Source organism: Microtus ochrogaster, unplaced genomic scaffold (assembly GCF_000317375.1).
Source record: "Microtus ochrogaster isolate Prairie Vole_2 unplaced genomic scaffold, MicOch1.0 UNK11, whole genome shotgun sequence".
Classification (NCBI taxonomy): Eukaryota; Metazoa; Chordata; class Mammalia; order Rodentia; family Cricetidae; genus Microtus; species Microtus ochrogaster.
In genome coordinates, this window is record NW_004949109.1 from 3,313,799 (window position 1) to 3,320,846 (window position 7,048).

Genomic DNA, 7,048 nt, shown 5'->3' on the forward strand with positions numbered 1-7,048 from the left:
CTGAGCTTCCCTCTGCCCAGATGACTCCAGTTTGTATCGAGTTAACACAAACTAACCAGTGCACTGTTGAACAGCTAAAGCAAACGGTCTGGAAAAGTCTATCTGTACAAGAAATTTCAGCACAGGCGAAAGCCCCTTTGGTTACAGAAACCATGGCAGTAGTTACCTTTGGCAGCAGGGTGGGTCACCCAAGCACAAGAAAGACCTTTACAGTTGTGGTTTTACACTCCAAACCTTTAAGCTACAGCACGGGTTCCTGGTTACATATCCTACTTTGTAATAGTATGATTACTGAAAGAACAGTAAGAACTCCATTTGTTTCAAAGTGTCTCTATCAAAATGCATCTGAGAAAGGTCTGCTTGAACCCATCCCAAGCCCTGTTGAAGCAGGATGTATCAAGAGCTACAGCATTGACAGAGAGGAGATCCCAAGGCAGCCAAGGACCCAGAGAACACACTTGTCCAGTCCTGGCCTCAGTTAAACCTAGCTTGAAGTTTTGGCTTAGGCAACTTCTCTGTTTTCACCTCATTCCCACTTTGTTCCCTGGCCTCTGGGCACGAGGCTCAGCTTTCAGCATCTTCTTGACCCTTTTAAAATCACCACCCACCAAGAACAGAGCCCTACAAAAAGGTCAAAAGAAAAGGCTGTATGGGTAGAGGGACCTGCTTGCACCCAGTTGAAAACAACAAGGCCAGGGGCTCTCTTCCATTTTCTGTCTGCTTCCCTCCCATTTCCTCCAGCTAATCCTTCACTGTCAGCACTTTCAGGATCTTCTCATTGATAGAAATGAGATCCTTGTTCCCTTGGCTGGAGGCTGGCTGATGGGATTTGGGGACAAGCTGCTGGTGCACAAGGAAGGATATATATAAATAAAGAGAGCAAAGTCATTCAGGAGGCCTGTGCCATCAGGAAGATTGTTAAAATAAATCACTGCATTTCCAAACCAGCAAGGGATATTTATCGCTGCATTCATCCAGGCTGTGCCCAAGAGTCTGGAAATATGTGCCAGTTTGTCCCCATGAGTGAAGATACGCATGACTTTAGCCAGTGAGATATGCAAATGTGACTGGCCCCTATCAAGGATGACAATACACTGATTTTTATTAAAATGTAGCAAGGTAAGGCTCTGCACCCTGCCAATATTAATCAAAGGAACATAGGAAAATCAGAATCTATGTGTGTGTTAATATGGAAGTCTGAACATGGGCAACTTGAAGGAGTCCACACTCCTCTTCCACCATGTGGGTCTCAGGGGTCAAACACTGTAATCAGACGTGGCAGCAGGTGCCTTTATGCACTGAGCTATCTCTCTAGCCCTTATTTTGTGTTTAAGTGTGTGTGCGTGGGGGAATGTATGTATGAGTATGAGTTTATGTATGTGTATGCGTGGGGGATGTGTGCATGTGTGTGTATGTGTGTGTGAGGGGGGGAGGGAGGGAGGGAAAGAGAGTGTGTGTATGTATGTGTGTGTGTGTGAGAGAGAGAGAGTAAGGCTATTTATGTGTATGTATAAGTATGAATGTATGTTATATGTATGTTTATATATGGGGATGTATGGGAATATGTGTGTGTAAGATAGAGAGAGTGTATACAGGGCTACATATGTGTATTATGTGACTATATAGATGTTTATATATGGGGCTGTATATGTGTGTGTATATATATATGTAGTGTGGGGGTATGTGTATGAGTAAGTGTATACGTACATGTGTTACACAAAGCCACTAGAATCTGTTAAGGATTCTCAAGAATTTATTTAGGTATAAAATAGGGGTAAACACTCACTGAGACAGAACGGTTTAGATGCCACCATAGATCCAGATGTCTTCGTCCAGTTGTTCTGTCCAGGGGTGAAGAGCAAGCCACCTGCTCCACTCTGACCACCTAAGAGAGTGCAGGAGCAAGAGATGGTGAGACCCTCTCCCTCAGCTTATAAATTGTCCTGTCCTAGAACCAGATTTAGCCAATACCTAGCCACAAACCTAGCCCTATGCAAAGTACTAGAAGGAAAACTCCACCCCAAGGAAGTTGGCTACATCCACAAAAACGCATGCAATAGATGACCTCACAGCAGGAAATCTCAAAGAAGGGAAAACACACAATAACACAATAACATCACCAACAACAAAAACGAAAATAACAGGTGATAACAATCACTGTCAAGGGATACAAACCAGAAAAGAAGAAGTCAAACTCTCACTATTTGCTGATGACATGATAGTTTACATAAATGATCTCAAAAATTCTACCAAGGAACTTCTACAACTCATAAACACCTTCAGTAATGTTTATGAGTAGCAGGATACAAGATTAACTCAAAAAAATCAGTAGCCTTCCTTTACACAGATGATAAATGGGCTGAAAAAAGAAATCAGATAAGCATCACCCTTCACAATAACCACAAATAACATAAAATATCTTAGAGTAACTCTAACCGAACAAATGAAAGACCTGTATGACAAGAACTTTAGATCTTTGAAGGAAGAAATTGAAGAAGACATCAGAAAATGGAAACTTATCCCACGCTCTTGGGGAGGTAGAATTAACATGGTAAAAATGGCAATTTTACCAAAAGCAATCTACAGATTCAACGCAATGCCCAGCAAAAGAACAATACTCAACTTCATATGGAAAAGCAAAAAACCCAGGATAGCAAAAAAAAAAAAATCCTGTACAATAAAGAAAATTCTGGAAATATCATAATCCCTGACTTAAAACTCTACTACAGAGCTACAGTACTGAAAAGAACCTTGTATTGGCATAAAAACAGACAGGAGGACCAATGGAACCAAATCAAAGACCCAGATATCAATCCACACACCTATGAACACCTGATTTTTGACAAAAAAGCAAAAAATATCAAATGGAAGAAAAGAAAGCATTTTTAACAAATGGTGCTGGCATAACTGGATATCAACATGTAGAAGAAAGAAAACAGATCCATATCCATGGCCCTGCATAAAACTCAAGTCCAAATGGATCAAAGACCTCAACATAAAACCAACCACACTGAACCTCACAGAAGAGAAAGTGGAAAGTATACTTGAATATATTGGCACAGGAGACCACTTCCTAAATATAACCCCTGCAGTACAAACACTGAGATAAACAATTAATAAATGGGACCTCCTAAAACTGAGAAGCTTTTGTAAAGGAAAGGACAAGATCAAAAAGACAAAACAGCCTACAGAATGGGAAAAGATCTTCACCAACCCCACAGCAGACAGAAGTCTAATCTGCAAATATACAATGAACTCAAGAAATTTGTCATCAAAAGAACAAATAATCCAATAAAAAAAATGGGGTACAGACCTAAACAGAGAACTCTCAAAAGATGAATCTAAAATGGTTGAAAGACACTTAAGGAAATGTTCAACATCCTTAGCCATCAGAGAAATACAAATCAAAACAGCTCTGAAATTCCATCTTACACCTGTAAGAATGGCCAAGATCAAAAACATTGATGACAACTTATGCTGGAGAGGATGTGGGGAAAAGGGAACACTGCTGAATTGCTGGTGGGAATGCAAGCTGGTACAACCCCTTTGCATGTCAGTGTGGCGATTTCTCAGAAAATTAGGAGACAACCTCCCTCAACACCTAGCAACAGCACTGTAGAAGCAGACTCAGGCTGGCCAGTAGACCAGGTTCAAGACTTTTGTTGCTATTGAGGATGACAATGATCATGTTGGTCTTGGGGTGAAGTGCTCCAAGGAGGTAGCCACTGAGGTCCATCTGAGGGACCATCATGACCAAGTTTTCCCTCCTTCCTGTGCTGAGAGGCTCCTGCAGGAGCAAGACTGGCAGTTCACACGGATCCATCAAGGTGACAGACAGGTCACTGTGGCTCTGTGTTGGTGTGTTCCATCCCTGCCCCCAGAGGCATTGACATCATCTCTGCTCCTGTGCCCAAAAAGCTTCTGATGATGGCTGATATTGAGGACTGTAGTACATCAGCCAGGGGCTGCACTGCCACTCCGGGTGACTCTGCCAAGGCTGCCTTTGATGCCATCTCCAAGACCAAGTTACCTGACCGCCGACCTTTGGAAAGACACTGTGTTCACCAAATTTTAATAGGAATTCACTGACCATCTTGTGAAAACCCACATCAGAGTCTCTGTTCACATAAGGTTTTTTATACAAGAAAAATAAAGGAAATTAAGTCTGTTTTAAAAAAAAAAATAGTTAAGGCTACACAGAGAAACCCTGTCTCAAAAACTCAAAAGAAATTTTTTCAAGGAATTTGCTTTTGGAAAGACAGATCCTTTGCAATAATTCAGTGTTTACCGGCCACTAGCATCCATTCTCCTTGTGACCATATATGGCTATATTCTAGAACAATGTAAACAAAACCAGAAACCGTTTGGCAAGTAGACTTGGGGGAGATTAGGTTGGTGTCATTGTGTCAACACCATGTAAACCAGCCAAGGTTCCAGTTAAATCCTAACCCAAACAGTCAGAGGGGTATACATACCTCTTCCTAGGCCAAAGTCAGAACACTGTCCAAAGTGCCTACCTAGCGGTCCTGCTGCCTTCTGATACGATGTCCTGAGTACCCTTCCCTATAATCCTGACACATTCTGAGCTGGCACCATGTGCAGCCTCCCTAGCAACCCAGAGCTCATCTCGAAGATCCTGGAGTCTAGAGTGGGCATCCCAGCTGAAGGAAAACATGTCATTCTATCAATGTAGGACATGTGTGAAGGCTGTTTTCCACTAGCTGTGTTTGTAGGGGCTGCATCCCACCAGCTGTGTTTGTACGGACTGTAATTCCAGAGTCTGTGTTGGCAGGGGCTGTATCTCATCAGCTGTGTTTGTAGGGACTGTTGTTGGTAGGGGTTGTATCTCATCAACTGTATTTGTAGGGGCTGTATTCCATCCGCTGTGTTTGTAAGGGTCGTAGTCTGGCCTGAAGCCTAGACTTAGCAGGTTTGTTTAAAGAGATTTTTAGTTTTAGCTTTTGTTCTTTTGGTGCAAGACCTGGACATGGGAAGAAAACAGGGAAGGAAGGAACAGAGGCAAATGTCTAAGGAATCCTACCCGGTCTGCATCTCACAGTGTGAAGTCCCAGCAGCACTGGGGTTGTGAGTGGCAAACTGTGCTGGGGTGGGGAAAATGTGGAGACAGCTGGGCAGCACAGTAAGACCCTTCTTAAAAAGCAAAACCAAACACAAAGAGATTATCATCTGAGCATATAAGTGCTGTAGCTGGGGTCACAAGGATAGCCGCTGAGACGATCAAGCACTGATTCCGACTCTCGGAACCTGCAAATATTTCCTTAGGAGGCACAATTAAATGGGGATCTTGACACAGAGAGATCATCTTAGCCCTTGAATCCAAGCACAATTGTTCTGACAGGAAAGAGAGAGAGGGGAAGGGATTTTGGTTTGGGTTTTACATTTGTATATTGTGTGTACACACACGGGCATGCATGGTGGCATGTGTGTGCAGGTGTGCATGTGTATAGTTGATATGTTGACGCTTTTGGGGCCCACCCCCCAGCTCTGAAGTAAATACATGCAGACTTGTTCTTGCTTATGAACGCCTGGCCTTAGCTTGGCTTGTTTCTAGACAGCTTTTTTAACTTAAATTATCCCATTTCTCTTTAACTATGCTTTGCCTCTGGGCTTATTACTTTTCTTTAGTCTATATATCTTATACCTCATCATTCCTTCTGTGTCTGGCTGGGTGACTGGTGTTTAGCCCCTGGTGTCCTCCTTTCCTCCTCCCTTTCTCGCTCCTCCCTCGCTCTTCTCTCTCGAGCATACATTTCTTCTCTTATTTCTTCTCTCTGCCTGGCAGCCCTGCCTGTCCCTCTCCTGCCTAGGTTTGGGCCATTCAGCTCTTTATTAGACCAATTGGGTGGGATTTTTTTTGTTATCTTTTGTTTTGTTTTGGTTTGGGTTTCTCGAGACAGTGTTTCTCTGTATAACAGCCCTGGCTGTCCTGGAACTCACTTTGTAGATGAGGATGGCCTCGAACTCACAGAAATCTGCCTGCCTCTGCCTCCTGAGTGCTGGGATTAAAATCCTATGTCACTACCACCTGGTACAATCAGGTGTTTCAGGCAGGCAAAGTAACAAAGCTTTACAGAGCTGAACAAATGCAACATTAAAGAATGCAACACATCTTTGCATCACCAAATATTCCACAGTATTAACATATGTAACACATTTTAACTAATATTCCACACCATTCCCCTCTTTCTATCTAAGTAAAAATGAAAGGTTTTAACTTCAACATAGTAAAACATACAACTAAAGCAGTTATCAAGAATTATGGTAGTCAGTCTACTTGTGTTTAGCAAATTCAGAGAAAATATTCCATTATCTATCTTATTTTAGTGATTCCAAACTTTTATACCTAATTTACTTTCTATCATAACTAAGAAAAACTATAACTCTAACTATTTTGACTTTAACTCCATCAAAGACCCTACTAGGATGTAATATTACCTAACAACAGAAACATCTGGCTGCCTGGACAGTCACTCAAAGTTTCTCTGCAACATTGGAGCACCCATCTTCAGCCTACATGCCTAGAATATCTGGCAGACTCTTCAGTGAAGCAGAAAATTTGAAGAACTATCCTGCCTTATATCGACAAAGTTCTCCAATTGCTTTTCTCTGTGTCCTGCAGACTCTTCCGTGAAGCAGGACTCTCAAAGGACGGTCCTACCTTGTCATGGCAAAATTCAAGGTTTTTTCCTGTGTCCCACTAGTCCAGTCTGTACAGCATACTGTCAACAATCAAGCAAGTACAGTTTCTTCCCAAATGGTTAGCCTTGCCACACTGAAAGCAAACTCTATATGGAGTTTTTTTTTTTTAATGTCCATCATCTTTTTATGAAGTAAATTGGTGCTGCCAGGAGCAGAAGTGTCTCATTGTCATGAAAAACCTTAGGTTATTAAGCACCTTAAATGCCATATTCTGAAGGTCTTTGAAGTGTTTGAAAATCATCTGTCTGTCTAAAGTATTCCTGTTTAACCTTGAAAACACACATAATATGACTACAAGTTTTATTATTATAGATTAACTACTAACCTC